The sequence below is a fragment of the Sorex fumeus genome, unplaced genomic scaffold (genome assembly GCF_029834395.1).
Source record: "Sorex fumeus unplaced genomic scaffold, SorFum_2.1 ptg000014l, whole genome shotgun sequence".
Taxonomy (NCBI): Eukaryota; Metazoa; Chordata; class Mammalia; order Eulipotyphla; family Soricidae; genus Sorex; species Sorex fumeus.
In genome coordinates this window covers 31,376,937-31,395,065 of record NW_026606071.1, presented here as the reverse complement: position 1 = coordinate 31,395,065, position 18,129 = coordinate 31,376,937, and the positions used below count along the sequence as shown (strand labels likewise).

The window sequence follows — 18,129 nt, the reverse complement described above, 5'->3', positions numbered from 1 at the left end:
GCTTTCAAAATAAAACTTGGCTTGTCATTTTATGTGCAAAATATTCTTGGAGAGAGAAACAACTTTAATGTTCATTAGCAAAGACGAAATAAAAGGGGGAGAGTCAAGTCATTAAAGAACTGTTTTTATAGAAAGTCTCCCTTTACTATTTGAATATTTACCATGGGTTTATGTATTTTTAATAATTTTTCAAAAAAAGCAAAAACACTTTTCAAAGAATGGAAACTAAACCTATACATTATTGTTCTTTGTGGCAGGCATTTTTAAATAATTAGACAACTCATGCCATACTTTTAAAATCAAGATTCAAAGGACTCTTCAAAATAAAACAATTTCAGTAGTTATTTCAGAGACTCTAAAAAGTTTTTCTACATTTCTAAGCCTCTCCTTGCAGTTAATTTGAGTCAGCTTGACTGGGTTCAGAAAACTAAAGGTGACCTCAGCCCATACACTAAGTATCACAGCATTTCTCACCATTTCTCTCCCTCTTCCACGGTAACTTTGGGGGACTATGTTCCAGATAGTGAAGCTAGGCTGCTCCTAGGTCTGAAGTCACTGAAGACAGCACAATGCAGAGTGACATCACCTATCAGTTAAGAATGAAGCTTTGTTGTGAAAGAATCTGAAATTTTGACCTCATCTCCTACAGCAGTGAATGCTGTTTAAACTGGCCAATACAGTTAAGAAATGATGATGATTATTCATTGGCTACTAAGATAATTTTTTAAAATACAAGGTCAAAAGGTGAATGTTAAGCTATTTTTTAAATAATGTTTGAGATGCATGGATGATAGTTTAATGGGTTAAGCTCATTCCTGGAAGGCACAGAACCCTATGTCCAATTACTGGCACTTCATGGCGTCCTGAGCACTACAAGCTGTAACCCTGATGGCCTCACCACTACTGGAAAGCACCAGCCAATATTATTCTTGCTATATTATTCTCTCTTGGTGCTAAGGCCAAATTTGGAGGTGAATTTAACAGAAACAGCATTTCCTTCTATCATCCTTGTCCTCATTATTTCATTTATCATTCAAGTGGTCTACTGACAAACTTTACACATCACTACCTAGGAATGACTGACAGCTGATATTATCAGCAAGACTTGATTGAACTAATTGACATTCACAGCAAAGTATGAAAATGCGAACAAGGCGGGGAAAGTGTTTCTTCTTTATGCAGTTGTTCAATTCCTTGACCTTTATGTTAGATTGCATCTTTGTGGTCTAATATGGGAGGGAAAATACTTATAAAATGCAATTTTACCCCTCCCCTGAAACTCCACTTAGACACATACCTGCAAGCTTGGGAATCCATCAGACTCCACCCCTGGGCCAGGGATTAACTCCAGCTACTATATATATCTTATACTGGGGACAGGTGGCATGTGGCACTCCTATTTCCCAAACAATTTAGAACCTTAAATCTCATTTAACATAACTTAGTAATTAGCTGAGAGTTTCAGGGCATACTCAAACAACATTGCATGTGGAAAATAACCTCAATAGCAGATGTAGTATTAGTAGATGTTTGGCATAAATAGCAGATCAGTTTTCAAGTAACTGGGAATCCAAACTTCCATACTAAGTTCCATAAAACTTGAAGAACAATGTGGAAATGAATAAGCCAGCTCAGTTGCAGAAAGGAATAGAAACCCAGGAAAGTCCCCAAGACCTCCTTGAGTCTGGTACATGAGGACATAAAATCAACCATCACTGCACTGGCAACAGAAATTAAGCAAGCATTTGCCAGAAAAATTACATGATCACCAGATGAGAAGTTTAACCAACTGAAAGAAGAAATTTTTTTACAGAATGAGATATTACATACAAATGGATTTGAAGGAGCTAAAGAATACACTAGCAAGCCATAACAGCAGAATCTCACAAGGGAAGGACTACAAAGATGAACTTGAAGACAAAATATGACCAGCATTGTAAGGGAACTTGAAAAAGAGAAACAACAAATGAAAGAAAGTGTAAGGTACTTGATGAATGAAGACAAGAGTGATCTTTGAATTATTCTTCAATGCTGAGGAAAAAGGGAAAAGTGAAGAGCTAGTGATGGGAGAGATAATAGCCGAGAACTTCTCTATACTCTGGAGGGAGGCAGTTGTACAGATTCAAGAGACCAAAGGGGTAGCAAGCAAAATAGACCAAAAGAGAACACCAAGGCACATAGTAGTCAAAATGGCAAAATCCGAAGAAACTTCTTTTAATATTTCACTAGATAACCAACGCTGACAAAGATATCATAAAAATAATTAGACCTATCTCCTTAATGAACACTGATGTAAAAAATCCTCAACAAAATCAAAGGTACTGGATGAAACAGCACATAAAAAAATCATACACCATATACTATACTTTCGAGAGTCATTTCTATAGTTTGTTACTACAGAAGTTTCTCTGATCATATAGAGCACCCAAAATTAAGAGGAGGAACCAGAATATCCTGAGCATGAAGCCAGTTCTATATGTTGCTTTTGCAATCACCTTTCACCATTGATGATCATTCTTCTCTTCCCATGGAAGACTGAGAGGAAGAGAATGCAGTCTCAGTGGTTCTGGTTGAAAAAATAAGTATACATATGATCAAGTGGTATTCGCCAAGAGATACAAGAATGATTCAAACAAATTTATTAACACAAACAAATTAACATAATAAAATTAAAATATCAATTGATACAGAGAATACTCTTGAAAAGATCTAACATGTATTCATGATAAAACCCCTCAATAAGAGTGGAAAGAACCTTAAGTTAGTAACAGCTATCTATGATATTATTCTTGATTATAAAAAACTGAAAGCATTCCCACTGATATCAGGCACAAGGCAAGTCTTGTCCCCACTCATATTCAACATCCTATTACAGGTCCTAGGAATAGCAATCATGCAGGGAAAGGAACCAAAGGAATCCAAATTGAAAAAGAGTACCAGGAATTTTGCTCCATGGCTTGGAGGCCAGCCACACATGCTAGGTGAAAAGGAAGCTCAGATAGAGAAGGGAGCACTAAATAAAGGGTGTTGGGAGGATCCTCCCAGGATGGGAGAAGCATGCTGAAAGTAAACTATAGACCAAACATGATTGCCACTCAATGCCTCTTTTGCAAACCAAAACACCCAAAAGGAGAGAGAGAACAAAAGGAAATGCCCTGCCACAGAGGCAGAGTGGGATGGGAGGTGAGGGTGGGAGGGATACTGGGACCCGTGGTGGTGGAAAATGGGCACTGGTGGAGGGATGGGTACTTGATAATTGTATAACTGAAACCCAAGCACAAAAATTTGTAAATCTACAACTGTACCTCATGGTGTTTCACTAATAAAAATTTTAAAAAAAAGAAAAAGAGAAAGTCAAGGGGCTGGAGCGATAGTACAACAGGTAGGATGTATGCCTTGCACACAGCTTACCTGGGTTCAATTCCCAGCATCCCATATAGGCCTCTGAGCACCACCAGGAGTAACTTCTGAGTGCAAGTACCAGGAGTAACCCCTGTGCATCGCTGGGTGTAAACCAAAAAAAAAAAAAAAAAGGAAGTCAAATTATCTCTATTGACAGATGACAATAAGAATAATAATGACATTTTAGGTTGAAGACTCTAAAATGTTCACTTAAAAGCTTATAGAAACAATAAACGAGCATAGAAAATTGGTTGGCTACAAAGTCAATACACAAAAGTCAGTTGCACTTCTATGTGTAAGTAATGAATCAGAAGAGAAGCGATCAAAGAGTCTATCCCATTTAAAATAGCCTTCCAAAACACTAAGTCCTAGGAGTCAACTTAACAAAAGAGGTGAGATACATACCTATACCAACAAAACTTTAAAACACTAAGGAAAGAAATTGAAGAATACCTTAGGAAATGAAAAAGCATTATATGCTTGTGGGTTAGAAGAAACAATATTGTCAAAAATGATCACCCTACCTAAACTACTCTATAGATTCAGTGCAATTCCTGTCTAATTTCAGACAACAGTCCTTAAGGACTAATTTTTTATAAAGCTTGTTGGAACCATAAAATACCACTCGTATCACACTGTATCACTTGTCATCATGTTGTTCATCGATTTGCTCGAGCAGGCAACAGTAACGTCTCCATTCATCCCAGCCCTGAGATTTTAGTAGCCTCTCCTTACTTGTCCTTCCCAATGCTGCCATATTGGAGGCTCTTTCAGGGTCAGGGGAAGGAGACCAGTTATTATTACTGTTTTTGGCCTATGAAATATGTCATGGGTAGCTTGCCAGGCTCTGCCATGTTGGCAGGACACTCTCGGCAGCTTGCTGGGTTCTACGAGAAAAAAAAAAAACTGCATTGCTCTCTTCCAGGAGCTTTGTTTTATAGTCTCTGGATCTTGGCCATTGGTGAGATTACATGGCTCCAGAGGCAGTTTGTGGGTGTGACTACGAAAGCTACTGGAAAACTGGGGATCTGGGGTGGAGGCCCAGTACCAATCCGAGCAGGCCTAGAGATCTCAGTCATGGGTCCCGCATACCTTGGTTCCTCTGCTGGTTCTTTCATGCGTGAGGCTTGTCTGAGCATGTGGAGAGTGACCTTGAGCATGGCTGTCCCTGGATTCTGGAGGATTTTGGACCACAGATAACCAAAATCATACTGAAAAAAAAAACAATAAAATAATGGCATCCTATTACCTTAACTTGAAGCAACATTATAAACTATATTAATCAAATAGTGTGGTGCTGGAACAAAGAAAGACTCTCTGACCAATGCATCAGAATAGAATATCAAAGCATAAACCCCAATATATGTGGTCATATAATTTTTGACAAAGTAGCTGAGAGTATGAAATGGAGTAACAAAAGACTCTTAAACATGGTAATGGGGGGCTGGAGCGATAGTACAGCGGGTAAGGGCATTTGCCTTGCACGCAGCCAACCCAGAATTGGTTCCCAGCATCCCATATGGTCCCCCGAGCACTGATAGGAGTGAATCCTCAGTGCAAAGCCAGGAGTGGCCCCTGTGCATCGCCGGGTATGACCCCGAAAAGCAATAAATAAATAAATAAATAAATAAATAAATATTCTTTAAAAATGGTAATGGGAGAACTGGATAACCACATACAATAAATTAAATCTGGATTCATATCTCACACCTTACACAAAAGTCAACTCAAGTAGATCAAAGTCCTTGAGAAAAGACATGAATCTATGAAGTACATTGATGAAAATATAGGTAAAATACTCCAAGAACTAGACTTCAAAGGATTCTTCAACAACAATGCCAATGGCAAGGACTACAGAATGAAAACTGACTAAATGGGATTACAACAAACTAAAAAGTTTCTGGGGCAAAGGGAACCTGGGCTAAAGCTAAACGACAGCTGACTGGGAGAAAATATATATCAGAAAAATGGCTGATTCCAGGATATATTAAGTATTCACAAAGATCAACAACAAGAAAACCTAAAATCCCATCCAAAAATGTGGAGAGAAAATGAAGTCACTTCTCAGTGAAAGATCAACATATGGCCAAGAGGCACAAAAAATGTTCATCACCACTTATTACAGGGAAATCCAAACAGAACAGCAATGAGTTATAGCCTTACATCTGTGAATGGGACATATCAAAAATACTGGTAACAATCTCTATTGGTGAGGGATGTGGTGAAAAATAACTTACATCAGCTGCTACTGAAAAAGTTATCTGGTCCAACCCATATAGAAAATAGTATGGAGACTTCTCAGTAAACTTATAGTTGAGCTCCAATATGACCCAGAAATTCCACTGTAGGGTAGTTATCCCAGGATAGAAACACATTCATTCAAAAAATGTATGTACCCATTATTCATTGTAGCACTCAGTACAATAGACAAGAATTTGAATCAACCTAGATGTGTAATGACAGATAATCAGATCATGAAGATTGTAGGTATATATACAATGGAATGCTACATAGCTGTAAGGAATGATGGAATCATATGATAATGGCACCATGAATGAAAATGGAAGGCATTATGTTAAAAGTAAGTCACGATAAGAGGGATAAACACAGGATGATATCACTTATATGTGGTGCTTAGAATAACTGGATGAGAGAATGCAATGGTCTCAAGGCATGATGCCCAGATCACCCATTGCCCCAGAGTATAGGGAGGAAAAGGGAAAAAATGTGGAGAGACAGGAAGAAAAGACAGATGAGATAAAACAGGGGGTGTGGGGGCAAGCCAGGGGATTCAGGTTGCATCAGTGATGTTAAAGAATGAGAGAGCCAAATACACTAACCACAAAGTCAACACTGAAATCAAGAAATCCAAACATTTTTAAATAAAATGTTATTGAATATCTGCAATATTCAATAACCTTTAAAAAGCTGTTCATGGTTGGGTTTCAGTAGTACAATGATCCAACACTCATTCTTCCACCAGTGTACATTTCCCACCATCAATGTCCCCCATTTCCCTCCCACCATCCCGATCATCCCCCACCCCAGACTATCTCTACAGGAGGCATTTTTCTTCTTTTTCTTCTTTTGTGCATTATGGTTTGCAATAGAGGCACTAAGAGGTCATTGTGTTTGTTCAGGGCACTCAGTATTTTTATCAGGAAGCTAAGGTTAGAGTAGATTTGTAATTGAGTGGTTGTTGGATAACACTGGTTTTTCCTTGCTTCTCCCTCAGGGAGTTTAGGTTTATTGGGCTACCCATCACAGTGCTCCCAAGGCACACCCAATTCCATCAGGCACTCCTAACCCTCTGTTTCTCTTCTTCCTCTATATGTTATATTGTTTTTCTCTTTCCTTTATATCTTTCACATAGTTTATTTTAGAGAAATGTCCATTTTGTTTAGACACAGGAAGACAGTTTTTGTAACATGGGAGTTAACTGACTTCAAATAATATTTACTCCTGGGCATCCATCATATTTACTTGATTTAAACCTCAGTTGCCCTTATTTCCTAACACCCCCAAAAGGAGAGGCCTGGCGAGGGATTTAAATGGACCAACGGCAAGTCATAAGCTACCTTGGAATCAGAAGGGGGCAATTTAAGTGCCATAAAAGTACAGTAAGTTAAGAGCACATTCATGGAACAAACTGTTATGACCCCAAAAAGTAAATAAATAAATAAGTTCCCTGCCAGGGTTAGGAAAGACTAACCTGGTCTTGAGAACTGTAGACTGGGTTGTATAGTGAGATGTCACCAGGAAGAGCCACCCTTTCTACTTAATACATTTCTTACTGTGTTCATATAAAATGACTAGAAGATTAATATTTAATATCATTGTTTAAATGGATTACTAGCTAAGGAAAGGAGTGAGTAATATGCCTGTAGGTGGAATCCTACCCTTGAGCAGATGGCCGCTCAAGAGTAATCAAAAGAACTGAACTCCCAGATGAGATTTTTGTTCTTCAGTTAATCTCCTAGAAGAGCTTACCCTGAAGGAAAGGCTTAACATCTGCTTATTCCTATGATAACGTTCAACCACATCTATGTGTACCCCAACCCTTCATGATTTCTATCTAACTAATGGTGTGAGACTTGACTAAACAGACAGTGACTACCAGTCACTGAATACCAAGCAGGCTGTGGCCCCATTACTTCATTCCATTCCTTCATCCGTCACTGTTGACAAGCTTGAGTAACAGTTCTCGGCCACTGCACCCACACTTTAACTCACAAGTTTGGGGTGTGGATGTGAATGCACAGGCTTCTGGAACTACAGGGTGGTAGTGGGAGGTAGCCCAACACAACCCCAAGGAAACATGGAGATTTCAGTCACAAAACCCTCACGCCAAGATTTTCAGCAGATTATTTCTCAGTGAGGTCCATCTGAGACAGTGGGGTCCAGTCAGGGGCATGATGGCGAGCATGGAGGTGATGTTGGATTGTAGAAGCAAGGGGCTGCCAAAGGTACTGCCTGGACAGGCACTGGGCAGGCACTGATCCATATCCTCCTCAGATTTACCCTAATCTGTTCAGCTCTGTGTGGGTCTGAGATCAGCTGTGGCTTTTGATCTCTTTTGAGATTTATTTGTGGGTCTCTGAAGCAAGGCTGATAAATGAGCTTGTATACCTGAGCCTGAAGTGGTTTGTGCGCATGACCTTCACATACCTAACTTTTGGTAGTTTAGTTGTTGGGATGCATCCAGAGGTACAGCAGCAATTTTGGGGTATCAGGATGCCTGAAGGTACCATCAGGCTTGCTGATGCCCTCACCCTGTGGGTACAAGTTCATCTACTGGTGGCAACGCATCCCCAAGAATCCAAACTTTAGTAACCAAACTTAAAAAGGTTCCTGACAGGAGGTTAGAGATTGGGCAGGGGTTATAGAAGGGAACCTATAAACATTGGTTGTAGGATAGCCAACGATGGTGGTGGGATGGGTGTTAGACCATGACATATCTAAAACTCAACTATGAATAACTTTGTAAGTCACTTTAATAAAATTAATAAATGATTTAATAAATACTTTAATAATATTAAAATAAGTAAATATTACAGCTATTTTTAAGAAGTAAAAATGCAATTTCACATGTATTTTAATATTTTTGTCTAATATTCCTGAAATATCTAACTATTTCTTAAATTTGAGGAGGTTGGGTCATACAGTGCTTGGGGGTTACAGATCTGTGTGGGAAGGAAGATTTATCATCTGTTTCAAATTGAATGTTCTACTACTGGTTTATAATTACCTAAGATCCATAATTATAATAATCCAAAATTGATTATTTAATAAAAGTAAATGTGTTAATTGGAACACTGAGGGTGCCAGTTGGTATATAAATATTCTCTTTTATATGGTGTATTCTTATAGGCTGAGTACTATCAAAACCCAGAAAACACTATTGCCTTTAGCTCCTTATATTTCCTCAAATTGAAACAAACTGCACTGAAGAATTTAGTAGTTTATGGCAACACAGAGGCAGCACTCTTACGTTCTGGTCAGATGAGAGAGTATGTACTTCTTTGTCCTCTTAACCTAGATGTGAACATTTGATTTACTTGATACATAAAATGTGAGCAAAAGCAACATATGGTAATTTAGTGAGTAATATGAAGTACTTATCACCTTTTGGGAATCTTTCGACCCCTTTCTCTAATTATATAAGTGCTGGTTAAGCATCATCAGTCTGTGTTCCTAAGTGAATATGATGAGCAGAATTTTACTGACCCATAATGGCCACATAGTTATTATACATAAGACATGTGTTTTACTATGTTAATAAGCCTTTGAGAGATCTGAGTTGTGTTTTCATTTGCTCTGTACAGAGGCCCCCCAGATTTCAAACTGATGTATTCAAGACCACACATACTGAAAAAAAGACTGGGAGGTCTCATTTTCTCTACTCAAAGCTCAACTGCTGTTTGTAATCCCCAAATAAAGAAAACATTTCTGTAACATTCTAATTCTTTCCCTATTCACAAAAATCACAATAGCAACCTTAATAAAATTGTGTATTTTAGCAAAAAATAGTCTCCAGACCCTTTTAGAAAAAATATGAATAATGATTCAATTCATTTGTTTCCCTTGCTAAAATTTCCCTTCTGGGAAGAAAAGAAATTCCCAATGGCTTTCTTTTCACTGTATATTTCTGGAGTGCAGCCAACTGGCACAATTCTTACTGGCACATAGAAAACATAGCTGGATTGCTTATCCTTCTATTTCTCTGCAAGACATCCTGGTGGCTCCCATAACCTCCAGGAGTTTAAACACAGGCAAATCAAAATCCAAGAAGGACTCAAGGAGGTCATGGGCAGGGGAGAGAATTCTTACATTACCTAGTAATTGCTTATATCTATTATAACACTGTAGCACTGTCCTCCCATTGTTCATCGGTTTACTCGAGCGTGCCCAGTAAAGTCTCCATCGTGAGACTTGTTGTTACTGTGTTTGGCATATCGAATACATCACGCGTAGCTTGCCAGGCTTTGCCATGCGGGCGAGATACTCTCGATAACTTGCCAGGTTGTCCAAGAAGGATGGAGAAATCGAACCCCAGTCGGCCAGGCCAGCCGCATGGAAGGCAAATGCCCTACCACTGTGCTATGGCTCCAGCCATATCTCACTTTTGCAGCACATATACTAAAATTGGAATGATACAGAGAAGATTAGCATATCTGTTAGAAAGTAAATTAATTTCCAAACATTTTATCAGGGTACTTCACTATCAGAGGAAAATGGCTACAGAGTCGTTTCAAATTTTATCTAAAACAAAGGTAAAGAAATTAAGTGGTGAAGGGACATGAGGGAAGGGGTGAAAGGAAGAGATGGATAAGAAGCAATGGGAGGTAAAGGCCAAGGGTGAATCCCACCAGGTACACCGTGGTGTTAAGAAATGATACATCTAAATACCCAAACCACAGAGTCAACAAGACTGAAATCACGGGACCCAAATAAAACCCAATTAAAAAGGTGCCGATCAAAATGTCAGGCTGGTGAGGGGACGTTGACACTGGTTGTGGACCATTGTATGGTTAAAACCCAACTACAAACAACTTTCTTTTCATGATGCTTTAAAAAAATAAATTTTTTTAAAAAGAATATTGCACACATGAAAATAATTATTGTAAATTATGGTGCTTAAAATAAATAAAGTAAGCAAATGATTGAAAATTGACAAAAATTAAATGAATTGAACTTTTGTCAGTAGAAAATACTCTAAGGTTTGAAATTAGTCAATTTCCAATGAGCAGTTTTACTTGAATGAAGACTTCTATGTTTAAAAGTGAATATTTCTTTTTTTTCTTCTTCTCTAATTTTAATTTTTTGAGTCACCATGAGAAACATAATTACAAAAAAGTGGCCATTTCTATCAGTGTCAGACACTGAAGCAGTATTAGGCAATGCTTTAATCAAAAGCAACAAGTGGATAATTTTTTTAAATAGCGGACCTGTTTTGATCATATTTATTAAATCATCAATTCATACTTTCACCTATCTGAGTTCCTGACACTATTCTCAGTAAAGTAATAATTTATAATGCCATGTGGCTCTACAGAAAATTATTAACTCCCTCCCACTCTCAGTTACTCAAAGGTATTTTCTATTATTACAATCGTTTTCAATATATATCTCCTTTGGGTAAAAACGTGCTTAAATTATTATTCTTTTTGGGGGGGTCACACCTGGAGATTCACAGGGGTTACTCCTGGCTCTGCACTCAGGAATTACTCCTGGTGGAAGCTCAGGGGACCATATGGGATGCTGGAAATTGAACCTGGGCCAGCCGCATGCAAGGCAAATGCCCTACCCACTGTGCTATCATTTTAGCCCTTAAATGATTATTCTTAGATAAGAATAAGATAGTCAATGTAGGGTAGGATCATGCATTCAAAATTCAGGCAGGAGAGACATTTAAAGGAAATTAATTTGGTGAGCACCAAAACCTATCCATATTATATATTTCACACAGCCATAAATTATTCATTTAACATAGATTTTCTCCCACATTTATTATATCATGTTTAGTATCTCCTTTGTTCTACATTTTTGATAAAAATGAGTACAAGATAATTAAACATTATCTTAAGTGCAGTATTAACAGAAGAAAGTTAATGTTAATACACATAAAACTTGGATAGTAATACAAAATAGTAATACAAAATACAAAAGACTGAGATAGGTATGCATGTATATTTAAAAGAAGAAGTTGTTAAGAAGCTGCAACCAGGGACTGGAATGATAGAATATCAGGTAGGGCACTTGCCTTGCATGAAGTTGACCCAAGTTCAATCCCCAACATTCCCTATAATGCTCTGAGCTCTGCTGGGAGTAATTTCTGACTATAGAGCCAGATATGGTCCAATAACCAAACGAAATTAGAAGGAAGGAAGGAAGGAAGGAAGGAAGGAAGGAAGGAAGGAAGGAAAGAAGGAAGGAAGGAAGGAAGGATTCTAAACCAATGTCAGGAATAGAATATTAATGTAAGTCTGATATTTAAAAAATAGCTCTTTATTTTTACAAAGGTAGCCTGATATTTGGAATTCTCATTGAGTCCTATAATAGCTACATTTAGTATCCCCAATTTATAATTTATTCCAACTGTCTGAAACATATTAGTGAACATAGAAAGAAAAATCTCAGTCTACACATTGCCTATTTGAGACATAACAAGGAGATATGACATAAACAATGAACAAAAATTAAAAAATAGCAATAAATCCTAGAATACAAAAAATACTATCGGAAGAAAGGAAAAAGAAAGCAGCCTAAAAAAGAGTAGACTCACATTAGGAAAAGTATTCTCTGGGAATTTTGTGTGGAATTTTGTATATAATATATTTGGTAGCCTAGATGACTTTTGAGCAAAGGCAACGGCTATGATAGAGTTGATCATAAAAATACTTAGAAGTAAAGGACTCAGAAGGAAAGTATACTTCGAAAGCCTAAAGGAGGGATGAACATGACAATTACCCAAATAAATATTATAAAGGGGGATAGAGATATAGTACAGAGAGTAGGGTGATTGACTTATATGCAACTGACCCATTCCTAGCACTGCATTGCCAGGGGTGGTCCCTAAGCACAGAGTCAGGACAAAGCCCTAAGCACTACCAGGTGTGTCCAAAAAGCAAACAAAAGAATTTATAAACATGAAAGTGTGAATGGGAAAAGAAAAAGAATTAAGTTCAGATAAATTAGAATGGAATTCCACCCAAGATCCTCCAAATTCCAGTAGGCGGGAGTCACACCCACCACCTGGCCCCCTGGCGCCGTGTAATCCCATCAGCAGCCAAGACTCAGAGATTAGAAAATCCAGCTCCCGGATGAGACCAGTGCAGTCTCCTGCCCCTGTGCCTGGCTGTTCCTTGCGGGGGTGCCTTGGAGGGGAGCGGGTTGAGCTTTCCTCCCTGCCCCCACCAGGGCTCCAGCAGCCGAAGACCTCCAGGACCAGCCACACCATGCTGAGACCACTCTCCACACACATGAAGGTCCTGGCAGAGGGACAAAGCCACGTGGGTTCCGGGGCCGAGATCTCCAAGCCTACTTGGATTGGAGTCGAGCATCCTCCACCCAGATCCTCCAAATTCCAGTAGGCGGGGGTCACACCCACCACCTGGCCCCCTGGCGCCGTGTAATCCCATCAGCGGCCAAGACTCAGAGACTATAAAATCCAGCTCCTGGAACCGCGCGGCCGCATTTGCGGCCACGCAAGATCTTATCAGAACATCTTTTTATGACATCTTATTATCTCATTCCTACTTTAGACAAACTTGCAGGCTATCGAATGTAGCCTGCCCACAGGGCAGAGTCTGGCAAACTCCCCGTGGCATACCAAATATGCCAAATACCAGTAACAATGATGGGTCTCATTCTCCTAAAGAGCCTTGAATATAATCTCAGGGCTAGGATGAAAGAGACGTTACTGGGGCCTGCTCGAGGCAATCGACGAATAACAGGATGATGAAATGAAATGAAAATGAAAATTAGAATGAATCACAATTATGGATAATAAATATATAAAACAATTATTTCATTCTGAAGAATATCAACTTTGAGAGAAACAAACAAAATGTGGCTTCAAAATACCAATTTTATTTATTTTCCTATTGATTTTGTTTTGTTTGTGTCCACAGCTAGCTGTTCTAAGGGCTTACTCCTAGCTCCAAATGCATAGCAGGCTCAGGGAACTAGCAGGGGTGACAGGGATTGAACCTGGCCATCTATAAGCAAAACAAGCACTTTACCCACTGTACTATTTCTCCAGCCCGATACTACCAATTTTCTGTATCTACTCTTTATTCATCATGTTGTAAAATTGTTTTAAAACTCTACATGTGATTATTCAATACAACTGTTTTCTGAAATAGAGAACTAAAGTAATTTAGCACTGTACACTGTCCTCCCATTGCTCATTGATTTTTTCAAGTGGGCACCAGTAATATCTCACAACAAATTTTGAGATTTGTTGTTACTGTGTTTGGCATATCGAATACGTCACGGGGAGGATTTGCCAGGATTTGTCGTGCTGGTGGGATACTCTCAGTAGCTTGCAGGGCTCTCTGAGAGGCGCAGAGGAATCGAACCTGGGTCAGCCGCATGCAGAACAAACACCCTATTTGCTGTGCTATTGCTCCAGCCCAACTAAAGTACACTAATAATAATTAACTAAAATCCCTCTTCATCATGGATTTCATCCATCCTTTTTCACAGAGGGAAGAAAAAAAACTGGAACACTTAGTCTCTATTATTTAATTTAATAAAAAATATAAAGCATGTAAATAACATGCCACATCTTGGAGATACAGAGATATGGGAGATACGCCGGATCTCAAAGAGCATACAAGGTACCTTAGGAGAAATAGTTGCTAGTGAATTATGATCACTGGGTGTACATAATAAGGAACAAATATTTTTTTAAAAAATCATCTATAATCAATTTAATGTTCATAAATCCCAGCATTTTTTTTACTGGTAAAACAATGGTTACAATCAGGTGTCATGACTAGTTACTCAACAGCAGATCCTTATACCATGGTGGTCCCAATAGTCTATAACCTACATTCCAGGTGTTTAGAAGGCTATCCCACCTAGATCTTTGTAATTACAGTAATGTTTATCAGCAATGAAATCCTTATTACACTTCCAATAAAACATTTTATTTTTACACAGTGAATGAATGTAGGGCTTATGTTCCTTTATGTACATTTATGCATTGCTATTGCTGACATTTTATTTGGTCACAGGGCAAGACTTAACATAAGAAAAATACTTAAATGGTTTGTTTAAACAATACTGACTTGATAAAAACTCATTTTGAAATAATAAAATTATTTATTTGGTTCCCTATAATTCTTTTAATACTCCTGATATACAGTGCTACCTAAGAGGTCATCTTCCACAGAATTATCAGGGTTTTATTTTGGTTGTCAACTTCTAAGAAAGGAATAGAATTATTAAAAAGTCAATTTCTAAGAATTGTGCTGAGGTTCTATTAAGGGCATGAATGTCCATTAACACATACTGAATATAATATGTCATCTGAAGTTAATCTCATATGTATGTATGCATATAAAATCTGAACATTTCTATACATATTGGCTGATGTAAACTATTGACTTTAACTATGTGAAGTCCACAGTCCATCCCCAAAGCTTACATATTTAGTAAATACATATCTTAGTACATAGCAGGATATCTTTGATATCCTGCAGGAAATAACAAGTAAATGTTTTTTATTTTTTGGTTTGGCTTCATTTGATTTTGTTTTAGCACCATGCTTCTCAGTCAACCATGAACAAAGTCACTTTTGTGTCTCTAGTACAATATGTTACATGCAATATACACTCTATACATATAACAGTTCACTTTAGGAAAAAATAACCCTCCCCAAAGTTGAAGATTTTCTCATGTTTCATTCATAGAATATTCTATATATTCCTAAAAGATATAAGTGATATATAAATAAACATAATTTACATTTCTGTACATGTTCTGAAAAATTCTATTCCCATAATTCCATCTTTTGGAGCCACATTCTATATGAGATTGACTATAGACACTATTCATATTGCACAATGAAATAACAATGATTATTAAAAATTTAATGACTCAAAAAATCCTTATATGTTCTGATTGTTAATAACCAACAGTAATACTGTGTAAGTACAAATTTAAGCCATTATACAGTTATGTAGTAATAACATTCAGAGATTCTTACTAAGCTTCTTTTACTTACAGCCATTGATAAATGTATATGCAAACTTGGTATACAATCATAACAAAATCAAAGATTAGACAGCAATACCCGAAGACAGTTTTAGTGACATAATATATTATTTTATGAACAAATTAGAAGAGTCATTTTGCCAAAAAGTTTGCTTAATTAGTGTTTTAATATCCCTGCAACATTAAAAGACACAAATAAAGGCAGGGAGTACTTTCTCTTTGTATCACTTGTATCACTTGTCATTCTGTTGCTCATAGATTTGCTCAAAAGGGAATCAGTAAAGTCTTTATTTGTCCCTGTCAAGAGCTAGTGTAGCCCAATGGCCTCTGCTCACTCCAGGAACATGAAGAGCCTCAAACCATTTGTTCAGGGTTTTGACAAAGAAGTCTGACCATCTCATAGGTGGGAGGCTACACGTTCTTTTGACATCCCATGGAATTCAGCTGGTAACAGCTCTAGTCCAGCAGTCGTCTCTAAATCACATAACATATCCAGCACATCTGATTTTCGATGCCTTAGCAATTGAGACAACATCCCTGATTCTTGATCTTTGACAGAGGTCAGAACTCCAGATCCCTTCTCTCACTTGAGTGAAGCGTGATACTCCAAGCATAGCTCTTTCGATTCCTCTTTGGAATACCCGAATAGCGTTCTTATCCTGTTTTCATAGGGCCCAGGACTCTGAGGCATATGTTAGTGCAGGAAGAACAGTGGAATCAAAAAGATGTGCCTGAAGCCAGAGGTTCTTCATCCTCTTAACCACTTCTCCCACACTCTTGAAGGCGTTCCCCACCACTCTCTTCCTCCTGCACAGTTCAGGTTCCAGGTTGTTTGTCATGTTGAGTTCTCGACCTAGGTACACATAACTGCTTCATTCGGAGATGTCATTTAATTGAGGGCAAATGAAATGTCAGGAACTAGTCCATTTCTCATGAATATTGTCTTCATGAGATTCAGCTGCAGTCCAACCTTTCCACACTCAAAGTCGGCCAGTATTCATGCCACTTAGCTGATATTTGGTGTTATTAGAATGATGTAATCAGCGAAGCAGAGGTGGTATAGTTGCCAACCATCTATTTTCACTCCCATACTTACCATTCCAGTCATCACATGTCCTTCTCGAGGGTGGCACTGAAGAGTTTTGGTGAAATGGCATCTCCCTGTCAAACCCCTCTCTTTATGTTGATGATCACTTCCTTGTAGAATTGTGAGATCCTGGTGGTGAATGTATAATACAGCTAATGGAGTATTCTAATGTATTGAGTTGGAACACCCTGTTTGGCTAGGGCTTTGATGACCACTTCAGTCTCAAAAGAATCAAAGGTCTTCTTTAAATCAATGAATATTAGACAGAGCAGCATTTTGAACTCTTGAAAAAACTCAACGGGTTTGGTCACCATGTGGATATGGTTAATCATGCTGAATCCTTTTCAGAACTTAGCTTACTCGCATGGTTGTCCTTTGTCTAGTGTTCTGCCAATCCTATTCAAGATGACTAGAGTGAATAACTTGTAGATGAAAGACGGTCATAGTAGGCAGATAGGACGATAGTTGCTAATGTCGTGGATGTCTCCCTTCTTGTACAACAGGAGATCCCTCTGGTTTTCCATTGCATTCAAACAGGTAGCATGTGAAGAGCCAAGCCAGTGTATTGGCAAGTACTGGCAGAAGATTCTTCACGTGTTCAGATCCGACCTTGTCTGGACCAGGTTCTGTATGCTTCTTTACCAAAAAAAATAGCGTGTTGGATTTTGGAAGGGAGAATGCTGGGAACAACATATCCATCCTGCAGAATTTGGTATGTTAGTCAATGGACATGGCTATCAAAGAGATCCGAGTAGAAGTCGTGGATTACCTTTCCATTGCTCTTCTAGAAGATGTGATAGATCCATCAGGATGTTGGAGGGCAGTCATCACGGTCTTGTAGTTGGCGAAGGATAGGTGGGTGTTGCAAATACTTTTCCTGGCTTCTGCCACATTAGCCAACACTGCTCTATTCTCTCTTTGAGGTCTTCCTTTATCACTTCTCTACAGAGATTTTCGAGCTCGGACATTAGCTTGTGATTGCCTGAGGCTCGATACAAATCACATTGGCGAATGAGCTCAAGAGTTTTCGAAGTCTTTTTTGTGGCTTTCTCTCTCTCAGCATTCCTCGCACAATCATGGAAAGTGCTGAACCAATCAATCGTATTCTTTGTCGATGTTGTCAATGGCGGCATTTTCCCATATTGCTTCAATAGTGCCAAAGAGCTCCCAGTTGCTAGTCGTTCTGGGAGTTCTCTTCTTAAACTTGGCAGTCCTTTCTCCCCGTTCCATGAAATAGAACATGAAAGAGAATTAAAACTCTGAAAAATCAAATTCAGATGCAGCAAGTAGTTTTAGAGACATACAGACTACAGGAATAATAAATAAAATGAAACTGAAAACAAACATGGTAAATTACATAAGATGGAAAGACCAGAAAGGTGAATGTGAATGTCAGAAAACTGTGACAGGATAGG

At 38.3% G+C, this 18,129-nt stretch overlaps 1 protein-coding gene and 1 non-coding gene across 2 annotated transcripts in view; one reads left to right on the top strand and one right to left on the bottom strand.

Moving 5' to 3' along the window:
• The window catches only part of SPAG16 (sperm associated antigen 16), a 1,095,878-nt gene that overhangs the window by 940,252 nt on the left and 137,497 nt on the right, over window positions 1-18,129 (bottom strand). The window lies entirely within an intron of this gene.
• On the top strand, window positions 2,357-2,565 carry LOC130021234 (small nucleolar RNA U3). Its single transcript, XR_008792125.1, has one exon. It is a non-coding gene; the product is annotated as a small nucleolar RNA U3 (small nucleolar RNA).